Raw genomic sequence first — 15,849 nt, 5'->3', positions numbered from 1 at the left:
TCTTTACTGAAAATTCAAAATCTGCCGAGATTTTTGACCTAAAAGATGCGATATATCGCATGCCAGTCCGACCACTTCTTTTGAGCTTGACGAATCACCTTAACTGAGAAATGTCAGTTCATTTTGAAATATGTCATATCCATGATCAGGAGCCATGACGTCATCATTTTTAATTTTAATATCACCGCAAGACTCACCGTTTTGGAAGGCCTGAACTCCAATCCGATCCAAGTGTCAGAAACTTCCACACTTTGCAAACAAGCACGAACAATTTCTGTAATGTTTGAACCACAAGATATGCAATGCACAAATGAAATTTTTGAATGACGCGGTCCGGTGCGATCTCCTGCAAATCCACTGTTAATATGAGAGCGGGGTTTTTGTTTCAGTTGTTTTTTGCCACTTTTGCTCTCTCGCCTACGCTGTTTTTTCGTGTGTTCCGGCGGATTTTCAAATAGCTTTTTTCACTGTCACAACAGCATTGAAGGGGGGGGGGGGAGGATGGAAATTTTTTCACGCATTCTATAATGACGCATGTGGGGCACCAGGTATCTCCATTGCGGTCTTTCAAAATCTCTCTTTACTTTTTCGAAGAGGAACAAGGCAACATGTATACAGAATATTTTCGTGACAGAAACGAGAAATCAAGAAGGTTTTTAAAAAATCACGTTGACGTGTTTTCCAAGGAAAAAACAAAGTATGAAGTATTTATTTGATAACCTAAATTACAAAATTAAACAATAGAAAACTTTAAGAGTTAAGTATTAAAGTAAAATAGATCAAAATACCAAATGTATCTAAATGAGATTGATAATCTTTAATTTAAAAATATAGTAAATATAGTTATGGACCTCTAAAACGTCGCAAACGGAAGCACATGGTCTCAAACTTCAGCTATCGACAAGCCGTATATTTTCTCCTGCCAAAAACTGGGAGTCTAAACACAGTAATAAGTTTGTGGAAAGGCTGTCAGGTTTCAACAGAGATGATTTTAGGTTTTTTACATACTTCTGTAAGTCAGTCTTTTGTTGTATTATTGTCAATATCGTAATGCACTTACCTTTGGCTATTTTCAAGAGAGAGGGAATCTTGCGAAGGGAACCCCATTCAGTAATTTCAGAGTTGCAAGGAGGTCTATCAAGATTGTTTCAATACAGCAACTTATGGCATGATTTATATAAATCGCTCATCAACGATGGAACTAGAGAAATCGTGGCTAGACACTTTACCCAATTTCTTTTACCCAATACCTAATTGGGCCAACAAATTTTATCCAAGGTATAGTTTGGCCAAATTTTATTATCCAATTAAAAATTTAACCCACCCTTTTTTAATCCACGTTCTATGTAAGCCACAATATTATTCATTATATACATTCCTCGTGTAACAGCTGACTTGTCGGACGTTGCTAAGGAAACTTTTCAATTGCAAAATTTGAAAACTGAGGACGAGAAAATATTATAACCTGTAAGAAATGAGTCAAAGACGAACTCCAAAATTTTTAATTAAAGTCTACATTTGAAATTTGAAATTTTTTTAAATAAAATTATAATTTAAAATTAAATTTTCTGAAATGCCCGGCGAACTGATCAACACGTCCAAGAAAAAGAAAGCGCTGGTTTTGGATGGCTTTATTTATACCGTCCACTCAAAAAATAAATCAGGAACCCGAACGTACTGGCGGTCTCAAGCAAAGGGCGGATGAGACTCGGACAGACTCGGAAGGCGGCGATGATTAGCCACATCATGAACAGACAGCATGTAAAAGTATGAATTTAATTTTTCCCACAAAATAAATATTACCTTGGACCAAAAACTAACGTGGACTAAGTTAACTATTGGTTAAAAAACTATTGGTCCAAAATTTTATTGGACAAATTTCAGCAACGGACCAAACAATTGTTGGACCAAACAAAATTGGGTAAAGTGTCTGGCCACCTAGAGAAATGCGAACGTCAACTGCCGTGTTTGAAAACGTCCCCTTTACTTTATGTTTTCATGCAAAATATTATTGATTTATTACATGGATAAATTTTGTCCTCAGTTTCAGAGAATACTCTTGGGAGAGCTGAGGAAAATGACATCAAATTTTTTCCCACAACGATATACACGGGTCTCAGGAAATTCCATCAACCGCGCACCTGTTTTGCCCAGTAATTTATGTCCACGCGTAAAATAGGCAACAGTGACAATATATAAAGTGACATTATATCGACAATATTAAAATGAACAAAACAAGTCATGTGAAGTCCAAATTGCGCGTCTCAGGATAGGTCACACTTTTTTCACTCACAATCATATCATCTCCAAAGAAAATCAACCCATCTGTCACTTCTGTAATTCATCACCTCTAACCATCAAACACATACTTATGGACTGCTCTGCCCTCCGATATCTCCAATCACAGATCTACTCCCCTACAATCAACAGAAATACAAACCCACTTACATGCGATGAACTCAATATTACTACCAAAATTCTGAAACTCTTCAACTCTCTTAACTTAAACATCTAAATTTTCGTATATACTCCCATTTTCAAAATTATCTGTAAAGACGTTAATAGCCTGTGACGCTGAATGTCTCAAAATATACTAACTAACTAACTAACTAACTAAAATGAGGAAATTGAGAGAGAAACGGATGTTGTTATGGTAACTCATTTTTTAATGAAATGTTACTTTCTTCTTTTGATTCATCTTTTCAAATGGTCATCGGTGAATATTTGGTTTTATCTGTATCCTTAAAATTTTCGATGTAAAATTATTACCTTGCATATACTCGTACCTCCTTTTTTTTAAATGAAAATATTACTTCATTTTATAATCATATTTCAAAGGTGGTAAATATTTGCAAAAACTTTTTCAAGCGATGGCATCGATATTAATCTCAATGAGCATTAGTTGTGTTAAAGAAACTATACAAAAATGAATAAATGAGGAAAAAATCAAGAGGCACGCAATCTTTGGTTTTAACCCATTTGTACATCGATATTTTAGAGTAGATTACGTCCAAGTTTCAGCATTTGATTGTGCGTACACTACGCTGCACAACAGGAAAAGCACAAAACATGAAAGAAAATATTCAAGTGCTTTGGAAATTAATAAATTTGACCCGGAACCACCTTAATGTTTACAAATCACACATTATATTTTCCTTTTATACTTTCCCCCTTTTTTTTCATCATTTTAAATGAGAATAATCCATGCAGAGTGTGCAAACATTTAAAAATCGTAAGTCGAAAAACGCTGACTCCTTGAGTTTTAATATTAGATCCTGGCACAGAACGGAGTGGCGCGCGGCGTACTGACGGCGCGAAACGCCGTGTACGAGCGCCTACAAACCTAACAGGGATACCTCACGCATTGCGCAATGCGTGAAGTATCCCTGTTAGGTTTGTAGGCGCCAGTGCGAGTGTCGCGTTAGTTGCCCTCGCCCACCACGCGCTGAGGCGTGCCACGGCGCCTTAAGCAACTATTTCACAACAGAAGTGTTGCACAGTATCATATGAAGTTGAAGGCGCTCCAAAATATTAAGAATGGCAGGCATCCTTTAAGAGTACGGAGATTTCCTCGCAAAATAAATCAATAGATACACAAAAAGAGAGCAGAAATCCAGAAACTCACTAAGTTCTAGCATCCGTATTTTATAACGTTTAGCATAATTTTTGAATTTCATCAGAGAGAAATGTGACTCAATTTAGGCAGAAACATTCTTGAGTATGCCATCAAGATGATTTTATTTTGCATCAAGAATCAAATGACTGAATGTAAGCGGGTTTCTGCTTGATGTTAGTGACTTTTCTTGTTAAATAAGCATATTTTCTCCTTTAAACAATCATTATTTTCTTAATTGATTCAAAAGAAAATCTTTTCGGCGGTAAATTTGAGCATATATCTGTTTGAATCTAGTCACTTTTTCCTCTAATAAAGTTAAAAAATCATGCTAGACGTAGACGTTATTGAATACAGATACTAGGACTTAATACGTTTTTCGACTACTGCTCTCTTCTTGTCGTCGTCACTTGATTTAATTTGTGAGAGAACTTTGTGCTTTTGAAAGATGCCAACAAAAGAGGGGTTAAAGTTTATTTTCTACATTGAGCCTTATGCAAGAATAAAGCTTCAAACCTATTTTTCTCATTTCAACTTGATGTGGGTTGCTTCCTTTCTGATAAACTCGGTCCAATTCCAATCTGTTTACTTTGCGCAAGAGATGACGTAATCTAGGATTGACTAGGCACTTCGTTTAAATAGAAAAAATAATTGAAAACGATATTCGGAAAATTGCGCAAAAGGAGAAATTGTCCCCCCAATTGCAGCCCCAATTTCTCATATCATACTTGTTTATCCAATGCTAAAATCCGAAAGGGAAAAAATTGCTGTCTGTTAGTCTTCACGACGCCTGGGTTGCTTTTTGTTACTTATTTCTTCTGATGTGCAATGATTTAGGCAAATCCTCGGAAAATTTTGAGACAGACTGTTGTTTGGCTTCAAAAATAAAATAAACAAGTTGGTATCTACCATCGCCGCGCGATAGCAATACTCGTCAGAGGAACTTTTCTCTTTATCCATATTTGATTCTCGTAAAGGTGTCTCCAGTAGTTTTAATAATTTGTCTTAATTTTTAATAACTAGTATTGCTGTTCCGACTTTTCATGTACAGTGCCATTCAAAGTTTGTTGAACTGTTTTCCGTCCGACGCTATTTTTAGGGAGCCATTATTTTTTTATTTTAAAAGAAATCGGGACATTATCATAAAGTATTTGAATTTCCTTGACTTTCTTTCCTTCTTCATTTCGCGTATGTAATTTTTGTCGGATGCGTGTTTGTGTCAATCAGTATTTAGCTGAAATAAGTTCTAATTATATGCATAAACTTGTTAATCTGAACTACTTCTCCTAGAGTCGATGCGGCGATGCCCTGTGTCGTTTGCTTCCAACTTTTTCTTCTTTATCTCCTTTATGTGCCAGAGGATGTAAAGTAATGTGTTGATTTCATTCTTCGGTTTTTTTCTTTGGCTTTTCAGAAATCGGAAAGTCGCGCAACGATCTGTTGTAGCTCAGTACACTTTAGCCGTCTAAATAGGGTACTCTTGGATGCCACGACGATTCACCCACACGCATCAGACCTACGTGACATTTGACCTTCAACACCAGACCCATGCACTTAGGTGCCTCGTTTTTGCACCTTTTTGAAATTTTAAAAAAACTTGTAGTGAACAGTTCATGCTCCCAACCGTCCTGATGAAAGACCTGCTTTCGGGTTTTAAAAGTATTGATATTAGTCACTGAATGACATTTTTCCTCATTTCGCATCCTGACAATGGCCTTATCACAAGGCCATTGCCGAGACCTAACAGACTGGCGCGGCGCGAGTGTCAACTTTTTGTCAAGTTTGCTTTCACGTCGTCATGAGCTGTTCATTTTTGCTGTATCCGTCGGGATTAGCTCGCTCTTTTGAAAGGGCCGTTGACACCCGTTCCAGTCGCGGAAGTTTCCTAGCTTCAGCATTGCTACGACTCTCGATCTCACGATTGTATTTTATTAAATAAATCCTTGTCGATAAGTTTATTTGTTATTCATTTTTTCTGTCCGTCCTACCAGACTGACCACTGGCCCTGACGCCCTGACATCCTGGTAGACTCCATAAATTATTTAAGGGTCCCACTAGGATACGCTACTTTTGGTACATTTTAGCATTGGTTTCCCCATGGAAGATTCTTCAACTTCGTAGAAGTGAAGTATAGTTGCAAATTTTCCATGTATTGAAACAGAAAAAAAAACAATGCTTCACGGATAGGTGATGTTAGACTATGTTCGTATTCATTAGGAAAAATACTTTGAAGTGTCCCACGCATGTTTCACCTGTTCACATTAAAATGCACAGGTAAAAGTCTTCAACAGCTGCTCTCGAGTAAACTTGGCTAGACTTGACACTCAGCATTTTCCATAATGGGTCAAAGAGAAATTGAAGGGTACGACCAAAAGCGAAATATGTTGATATTACAAGATTTCAGGGCATTTTAGCGTACTCAAATGGCTCAGAAGTGAGGCACCACACTACTGCAATCTCAGTGATTTTTACTCTCATAACCTCCCCTTTTCGGATCCATACAATGCTTTTTTCCTCGTAAAAACCAGAAAATCCATCATCTTACAACCAAAGAGAATTAATGTTTCTTTGTACGTGTTTAATACGCGAGAAATTGGAAACTATATTGCACTTCTACGAAATCGAAGAATCTGCTAAGAGAAACCAATGCTAAAATGTACCAAAAGAGGGGTACCTTAGTGGGACCCGTAAATATCAATATTTCCAAATCCGAGAAAAGTTACTTTGATAAAAGTTGAGAGTACCGACTCTTCACAACCCGGTCTTAAATTTTCAAGAAGATACAAAAAAGATCCACCCGTCTACACAGATATGCCCTTCAAATTTAGACCTACAATTTTTTTCACCCGCACAATTTTTTGCAGGTGCATTTTGTGACCTATACGTTGTTTGGCCTTCATGCCCATGTAATTTGATCTAATTCTTATTTTTGCAAAAAACCAGCATTTAAACTCCTCCTTCAAATCAGAGACAGAAAAACAAAGACATGTATAAAAGAAACCTTCAAAGTGAGTCCATCTACTTTTCTCTAACTTGTATTAACGGTGAATTTATTGGTATTAATTCATCTTTAGTATTTTCCCTCGTTGGAAATAGGAAAAAAAGAATTTGCTAAACAGTATTGGCCAAAGTACGCAATTACTGCATACAGAACAACATTCCAAACCCTAAAATAAATTTTGCTAAGGGTGCTAAGAGGTTTAATGGACCGCGGTACATACGAGCTGTTGATGAAGGTCAGTAAATATTTGTGCATTAAAAAAAGAATCAAACTTCAAATTGAAAAAAGAAGAAAAAATTGAGGAACAACACAGTCGAGACGTAATCGGGTCTGGTTTTTTAAAATTTTCTCTCAAATCTGAGCGGCACCTCACTGGCAACATAAAACGGAGCATTGCGATTCACGCCTAACGCCATCGCACCTTCAATTTTGCAGATGCAACACGGGCATCCATTATGTACGAATAGTTGTATCTGCGCCGTCATCAATGCGCCTCCTTTTACTTTCCTCTATTTCCACACTGTGTTTGTTTCTGTTTGTGTTATTTGTATTTGCAGCGGTGCTTTAAAGGCTATAGGAGCATCACAGCCGTAAAATGGAAGAGCCGTAATAATCGAGCTTTGTTTCTTAACTTTATCCACGACACCTCATTGGCAGCAAAAAGCGGAGCTGCGGAACATCGCGAATTCGCAGCTCGCACCATCGCGCCTTCAATTTTGAAGATGCAACAGAGACATCCATAAAGCACGAATAGTTGTATCTCTGCGCCGTCTTTCCATTTGCTCTATTTCCATATTGTGTTAGTTTCGTTTGTCCCATTTGTAGTGGTGCTTCAAGGGCTTCGTGAGCAATACAGCCGATGTGCCCTTAACAATTATCATTTTAAAAAGAAAAAAAGATATTTAAAAAAAATGATTTATATTTAATAATGTTAGAGAGGGCACTATTAGCTAGGAAAAAAAAAGTCTTGAGCGAATCTCGCCCCGAGGCTATCTACTTTGTTGAGTCGGTGAGCCCTTCAGTCGCTTGTGCGCTCTACTAAGGAAGAACTCTAAGGCAAAACGAAAACATGAAGCGCCTGCCTATCGGCTGAGCGCTTGGAAGACTTGCCTTTACTCGTCTGTTGATTTTTATTTTAGTTAGTGTTTCTTAATCAATTATATCTTATTAAAATGATACGAAAAATACGTTACTTTAACTATTTGGACTCACCGGTGACGGTGTAGCATATCAGATAACATGATTAACACCTACGCAGTATTTTTCTCAGAAATTTGACGCTTTCAAACTTGTTTTCCACCCAAGTTAAATATTTCACTTTAATAATACAGCCTAACAACTTTGGTAACGACCGCGAAACAGCAAAAAAGCGTATCTCGTTTGCACTTACGCGATTTTTGCAGTCTCGCTGTCGACTAGCGTCCTCGAGATACTCATTTAGACCGCGTAAAGCAGAAAAAAACCAAGCTTCATCGGCCATTGTCAAATTTAATTGGACGATTCAATCTTATAAATACGAATGGTTGCACGGATTTTGTTGCAAATTTAAGTGAATTTTCTGCATAGCGCGAAACAAATTTCCTCAAATTTACAAAAAAAAACCGCACTAAAGTCCTCTTGTAAAAAATTAAATTGCTTCGTTAAATTTGGAAATAGCTGATGTGGCTTGGTTCCTTTCTGCTGAACGGGGTCCATTTTATCCGTACCTTTGTGAATTGGAGGCAGATACGCAGAAAAAACAAAAGCGCGATTGATGCTTGATTTGAATGATTAATTTATTTATTACTTTGTAAGCTTTGATGGATTGGCTGATGTTTAGTTCAGCCTACAAAACAGCCTCTACTAATTATGAGTTTTCCTTTTTCCGTCCGCTGAAAGTTCCTATTAATGTTTGGCATCAATCCTATGCCTCTTCAACGCCCATGCGCTACTCAAGACTGTATTGCAAGCAGGGCACGTCGTTTTATCAGTGTGTTCCTTGGTTTTGTGTTCCTGTAGCTTCCTTTTGCTGAAGAAAATTGCTCCACAATTGGGCGCATCGCAATTATAGTGCTTTCCTTTTGGAGAAAGAAAATCGAAAAAATTAAATCGGTGTGAATAAGGAATACAATAAATCTTGTAATATCCGAATACAACTTGGACGGAATTGAGCAAGTGGAGCATATTCACACTGAGCCACTTTAAAAAGATCCAACCAATGCAAGGATGAATACAAGACTGATGAAGGAAGAAGTAGCTATATACGTCGCCCATCACTTTGCATAAGGAACAGAGCGCGCCCAGCGCCCATATCAAGTGATGTCGAAGCTCAACTCTCTTCAATCAATTGAGGAAGGACCAAGGCTCGGATATATCATCGCACGAATCCTTCGAATAAAGAGTAGTTATTGATTATTATGATTATTTTCAGGTAATCTACCAGAATCAAGCATCAAAACACGATCCTATGACCAGCGCAAATGACCCATTACATTGCTTAGATTCTCACCTACACTGAGAAAAAAAGTTACGGGCTATGAAGACATACCGTCCGTTCCGGGCTCAAATGCCGAAACTTCCGAGCCCTAGAGCCGTGGCTTCGATTGCTCCGTGCTGCGCCCGAAAATTTCGGCCTCTGAGCCCGGAACGCGGATGATATGTCTATATAGACCGTAAGTAAAGCTCCCACTGCCAGAGTTGTTTTTTTTTCAGTGTAGTGCCGGGTTTCTAAACTAAATCGTCTCTGATACGACTGAATCTCAGCCAAGAAGGGAAGAAGCGGCAATATGCGTCGCGATGAAAATTCAGAACTTTCCCCCATTAGAACCCACATTTTATCGAACAATCCGGCAACTTTGATTGTGAGATAGGAGGAGAAAACAAAGAAGTATCTCGAGTGAAAATCTACCGTGCTCCTCAAAACTTCGTCCATCAAAAACTTTCGTCAAAATGGTGCTTAAGATACTTTTTTCAATAGAAGACGTGAGCTAACCTGGATTATGAAATTCCTCCATGTGCGTTATGTAGCTTTGATGTCGCGTGAAAATGGGCTTTCTCGTGCAGTGTTGGCATTTGAATATTTTTTCTCGAAGATTTGTATGCGCTTTCGCGTGTTTTTTTAACATCCGTTGATCGTTAAAAGGATGTTTGCATTCCGGACACACATGAACATTCGCTCCTGAAGAAATGACAGAATTTTACACAATTTATAGAAAAGTAGAAATTGAGCCCTTGCATGAATCAGGCTTTGCGATTTAATTACTATATATATGAATATAGTAAATATTTGCGGGAAACACAATTGTGTCACTGATTTTCCCTGCAACGAGCTCTCAAGCTCAAGACAAGATCTGCAAGTTAAGGCCATGAGATGAGGGGTCAGCCTACGCTATACTGAGCGGTTCCCTCAATACGAAGTCGCACTTCCAATGCGCAGATACGTAGTGAAATCACAAAACCAATTTTTTCTTTCCTTTTCTTGAGTGAGCTTAAAGTGGGCTCTGAAAGTACTTTTGATCTCCCAGGTAGCATTTTTCGACGGAAAAATCTCGATATTTTGAAATTAAATTGCAATCTATATTATACAGCTACAAGCAAAATCTTGGAAGCACTATTTCTGACGAAATGCCGGACCGATAAGGATGATCTTTACATGTATGTCATCTGTAGTAGACGTAGATGTGCAAAAAATTATGAAACCTCGAACTTTTAATGTTGTAGAGCTTTTAAAGCTCATGTCACTTAAGTCCAATGTTAATAGCGTGAGAGATATGTCGTTTCCGCTAGAAACTTCAAGGTGTGGGATTCTACCTGAGTGACTCGAATAAACAATAAAACAATGGAAAAGCTCGTGAAGGGCTCCTCATTCGAAGAGTTGAGGAACGGTGCATCGCTCAGGGTTCAAGGTCCAAGGTATAAGGTTTAACTCAATTTTTCCTGCATTCTTCCGGCTTCGATTTGTGGCATTGGTCAATTTACTTGATTGCTGAATTTCTATTAATATTTAGAGCAGATAAACAGCAGATACAAAGTGAGAAGGCAGGCGCTGCGTCGCGTCGGGACGGACCAAATATTATTAACTCTTAACGGTCGAAATCCGATTTTTTTTTTTAATTAAGTATTTCAAAATAACATAATTAACGGAAATTTCTTCAGTAAGTGGACTGTGAAATTATGTATGTACACCCAGCTATTCCTCATCATTTACAAATCTGAGTTTTACGTCAAAAATTTTGAAATCGATGCAGCTCGAACACAAAATGGTGTATTAAAATGGAAGAACATTTTTGCCTACACATATGCGTATAGGGCCCGCGAGGCACCCTCCTGGGGGTTGGGCCGCGTAGCGGTCAGGGGGCAGGGCCCCCTAGTATCTTTATAATTTTTTGGCGATAAACTAGCTATCTCCAACATCTGAGCGATCATTCTCAATCTTGTCGATATTTTATCTCTTTGTAATCATATTCGATAAAATCGAATTTTTATCTTCATGTATCAGGATGTTTTGATCTGCGATATTGCGATAAATCGAAGTCGATAAAATCACGACACGTTCTCCGATCAAATCGCAACTTCTTGAGCTCACTGCTGCATGGGTCAGAGCTCCTTGATATGTATCCGTCTCCTCATGACTGTCCTTCATAATTTACTTTTTCAATGAAAAACTACTTCGAGCTAAACATGAATGAATAAGACTTTGCAAAAACTGAAACGCGACTGCGGTTGTCTTTATAGAAGAAGATAGAATTTTATTGATGCATACAGCCTATAGTAAACAGCTCTGGCACAAGTCAAATTTACAATTTATACAACAGTCACAATAATTTAAGCAAAATGAAATTATACAGTATCCTCAAAAAATTCTTTTAAATTATAATAAGCTTTATTTTTTAGTTTTATTTTCAATTGGTTAAGGAATATTTTGACGGAACTTTCCCTGTACATTACTTTTAATTCGTTGGTCAAGGTGTTGAAAAATCTTATCGCTTAATTTTTCATTAATTTATTCTCCCTAGTTGTTACAATATTATTGTTCATGAAGCAATGTCTGGTTAATCTTAAATGGTCTTTCTATTAATCGCAACTAGTCTGCCATGTTAGCGAAGAGTGCCGTAAGTGCAAAAATGAAGTTTTGAGAAAATGTGTGAAAATTTAGTGAAAAGTTAGACGCAAGATGTTTCCGTAACAGAACTAGTATGTAGCTGTAACTTGGGGAAGACAAAAGCACTAAGGATGAAATCGTGAAGAATAGAAAAAGCTTTCACTTGTAGTGCTGAAAATTTCGAATAATCACCTAACATGAAAATTCAGATTTTTAGGGGGTAATTTTTAGGGGTCACGTTGGCGCAGAGCCATCATTTTTTAGGCGTCATGGCCGATTTTTTAGGCGCATTTGGCGCCTGTGAGTTTCGAACACTGGTGGGATTTGATCTTGGTGATGGCAAGTATGTCTTTAAAATCGGCAGTATTTCGAGTCTAAATGAACGCATTTCTATCAAACGGAACTATGTGCATTTAGACATGAGCCCTGAAACCCATAAGAATACATGTAGAACAGGGCTCACGTCACAATGCACATAGCTCCGTTTGGCAGAAATACGTCCAAATATGGCGATCGATCGGAGGAAAACCTCCGAAAAAGAATCATGATGACAATAACTGTGATAGAGGACGAGAACTCACCGAAATTGTGTTCAGAAATCATGTGCTGGTTCAATTCCTCGGCTGACTTGCTCACTGGTAAGCCGCAAACCTTGCATCCATAGTTTCCTTCGGTATCAACATCGGCATGGGCTCTGATGTGCGTGTCTAAAGAATCCTTGGAAGGGAAAAATCTTCGACAAAAAGGACACGAGGTAACCTGAGCTGGTCTCTTTCCTTCAGAGAACGACATGCAATAGGACATAAAAGACAGAGTAAGACATTGATATACACACATACATTCATACATACACACATAAGTCGAACGGCTGGAAAGGGCGCATCTAGTAAACCAGAAGCGCCCAAAAACGGGCCGAGGAAAAAAATATTTGGACCGCCCCATAGTGGGGCCCTCTGTGGACAAAAGTCAAAAATTCACAACTCGACATTTGAATATTTTTTTTTGGAGTCTGTCACCTTGAAGATATTTCTGACTCACATTGATGGTTCATTTTAAAAGTTTTCGCTCAAAACTACTTCAAATATGGGTAGAAAGTGGGCGGGAAATGGATTGAGAATCACTGGTCCTTAAGAAATACACGGGAGAAAGACGTAAACTTCAAATGAAGGTTTCTCGCTTGAAACGCAAAATGCTCTGGGTGGTTGACATTTTCTTAATCCTCACATATCCAACTTTAATTCTACCGAAAAGATTTTGCGACTTTTTGCGACTATCAGAGATATTTGAAGTAAAAGTTTGGGTGTTTCACGTTGCTTTTACATTGTTTACACAGGGCAGATTCGAGGTTGCCAACTTCAAATGAACTTTTCTCGAAAAATACGCAAAAAAGCCCGAGATATAACATTTTCTTATTCCTCGAGTGTTTTACTTTGATAGTGCAAACGGGCTTTTCTATGTCGGTGCTACTATCTTCATTATTTCAAAAGTGTCTTTTACCGATTTTTGTCCGCATCGTCCACAAGGATGCTGCACTGTGCGCCCGTTGAATATCATTGGTTGATCGGTGCGTTATACTATGGTGCATCCGATCAATTTCAAAAGAAGTTTCCTAGATACAAGACGGAAGCCGTCTTGGACCGAGTAAACCGGGTACTTGAAAGTATCGGAAAGAATCGACGGTTTGAACTAAACCAACAGTGTTTCTATGGATCGAGTGAATGAGTTCCCTCAAGCCAGCACACCAAGTTTTCCCACAGGAAAAAGTCGTTTACTTATGAAAAAGAAATATAGCAAGCCGGATAAATATCTCCTCAATTTGTATCATCGTCGTCGAATTGAGAAGAGCACCAGTGGTCTTGATCTAGGTATACTGTTCACTTAAATTTGGGACACGGTTAACTCCGTTTAACTGCGTATACTAGGGCCCACGAACGATGATCCCTGAGCCGCGGGTATTTCTAGCAAACACTGGCAACAGCGACACCCCGGCCCGGACCGAGTCTCGAGTTCGGGGACAATGCCGAGCCGAGCCACAATCGAACCCTAATTACTTACGCGTAATTTCCAATTTCACCCTCCCGCTAGAAAAAACCAAAATTTGTTGAAAGTTGTTTAACTTTATTTATCAAGTGCTTCCTTACTCTCCTTTAAAACACGAGTAAAAGAGGCCTCGTTTATAAAAATCGGTCGAATAGCAGCAAAGTTACAGTTCGAGATACGATGTTATAAATAAAAATTGGACTTCGCTTCAAAAAGAAAAAGGAAGGAAAAAATAAAAATTGTATATTGCAATTATGTATGATTTAGCTCAGAATTTTACGAGCAATCCAACCATGTGATGGACGAAGAGATTGGGGAAAAATTACAAGAAATTGATCTTTTACGAAAGGGCTTCCTATGAAGAATTTTGACCTGAAGATAGGGGTAGAATAGCAGCAGTTCGCATACAATAGCTTTTCGCGTTCACAATACCCGGTCTCGTCGATGTGCGTGCTCGACCTTGCAGCGTTGTCATTTACATGGTCCATGCGTTTATTCGCCCGATTTTTCAGGGATCATCGTTCGTGGGCCCTAGTATAAGTCCCAGGCTCATTTACTGGTTACAAGCTTACGGTTAGTTTAAAATTAGTGAACGACCGAGCGTCCGACCAGAATAGGTTCCACGTAACTCTCAGGTGCGTCTACTGATTTCAAGCTAACTGTTCTTTTAAACTTAGTAAACAGTTGTATTAAGATGGGCAGACTGCGTCAATATCATGAGTACTTTTATTGCCTGCATCGTTGCACGAGAATGAGAATCATCATAAATATATATATTAAAGTCGCTTTACAACGCACTCTGGCGTTCTCATCATAAATAATTACGAAAAATTGATCAAATCAAATTTTCAATGAATAAAAAATTGCAAATTCATATTCCTGCAAGTGTCGCGCAAATATCAACTAGCAATTTTTTCCTACCTATGCTGGAATTTGAACTTGATGTATGTATGTATGAGCCGCTTTTACGGCGCGCTTGGGCGCTCTGCGACGCCTATTCTCCACAGGAATCTGTCATGGTAGAGATCCTCCGGAAGCTGGCATCTCTCCATCTCTTCATGGATGCCCTCTACCCACCGTTTGGCTGGACGCCCTCTCCGTCGCCTACCTGGGGGGACCCACTCCAACACCTTCTTCGGCAACCTGGTATCAGCCATTCTCTGCACATGCCCATACCATACCAATTGCTTGGTCATGATATCGTGCACAATCGTCCCCTCAACGCCCATTATCTCTCGGACACGTTCATTCCTGACACGTTCTCTCCTCGAGATTCCAGCCGATCTTCGCCAGAAATCCATCTCGGTCGCCTTGAGCATTTCTTGGGTCCGCTTCTTCAACTGCCACACTTCACTGCCATAGGTGATAATAGGCTTGACAACCGAGTTATAAATTCTCTTCTTGTTGTCTTTGGAAATCCTTTGGTATTTGAACTTGATAATGGCAAATATTTCTTTAAAATCAGCAGTATTTCGAATCTATATACTGCGATCGATGCTAAGAAAACCTCCAAAAAAGAATTATAATGACGATAATTCGTCGTCTCCCGGACGAAGAAACTTAACTCCATTCCAAGGTTGCCAAATTGACTTTAACTATTCATCTATTTTACAAAAATGTACCTATGCCATTTTTATCTTAAAATTTTCTGATTTTTCCATGAAATCTGAGGAAAAATCAGTGAAAATTAAAATTAGGAATGCTTAAGATTCTCCCAGTTAAATATGTAATATACGAAGGGAAATTCGGCAGCAATGAAATGGAGTTACGTTCTTTCGTGGTGGAGACGACGAATTGGACGTATTTAAATCAAAAGGCAGTATATCCATTGTGGCATGAGCCCTGTCGTGCGTGTATTCTTATTGATCTCAGGGCTCATGTCGGAATGGATATAGCTCCTTTCGATTTAAATACGTCCGATTGTGGCAGAGGACGAGAACTCACCGCGATTGTGTTTAGATTGCATATGCTCAACTAATTCTCCGATTTCCTTGCCGAAGGACGAGCCGCATTTCCTGCATCCACAGTTTCCTTCAGGATCAATAATGGCATGCTTCTTTTTGATGTGTACCTCGAATGACTTCAAGTAAGTGAAGGTTTTCGAACAAACAGGAC

The 15,849-nt window shown here is 38.6% G+C and overlaps 1 protein-coding gene across 1 annotated transcript in view; it reads right to left on the bottom strand.

Annotated features, from left to right (window-relative positions):
* The window catches only part of LOC109036051 (arylsulfatase B), a 46,100-nt gene extending 45,722 nt beyond the window's left edge, over window positions 1-378 (bottom strand). The window contains exon 1 of the mRNA XM_072305366.1: window positions 198-378. The gene's annotated coding sequence lies outside the window, so the exon portion shown is untranslated. The remainder of the gene's footprint in view (window positions 1-197) is intronic.
* Window positions 379-15,849: the final 15,471 nt, after the last annotated feature.

Source organism: Bemisia tabaci, chromosome 10 (genome assembly GCF_918797505.1).
Source record: "Bemisia tabaci chromosome 10, PGI_BMITA_v3".
Lineage (NCBI taxonomy): Eukaryota > Metazoa > Arthropoda > Insecta > Hemiptera > Aleyrodidae > Bemisia > Bemisia tabaci.
The sequence above is the reverse complement of the archived record's forward strand: the minus strand, read 5'-3'. Positions and strand labels throughout refer to the sequence as shown.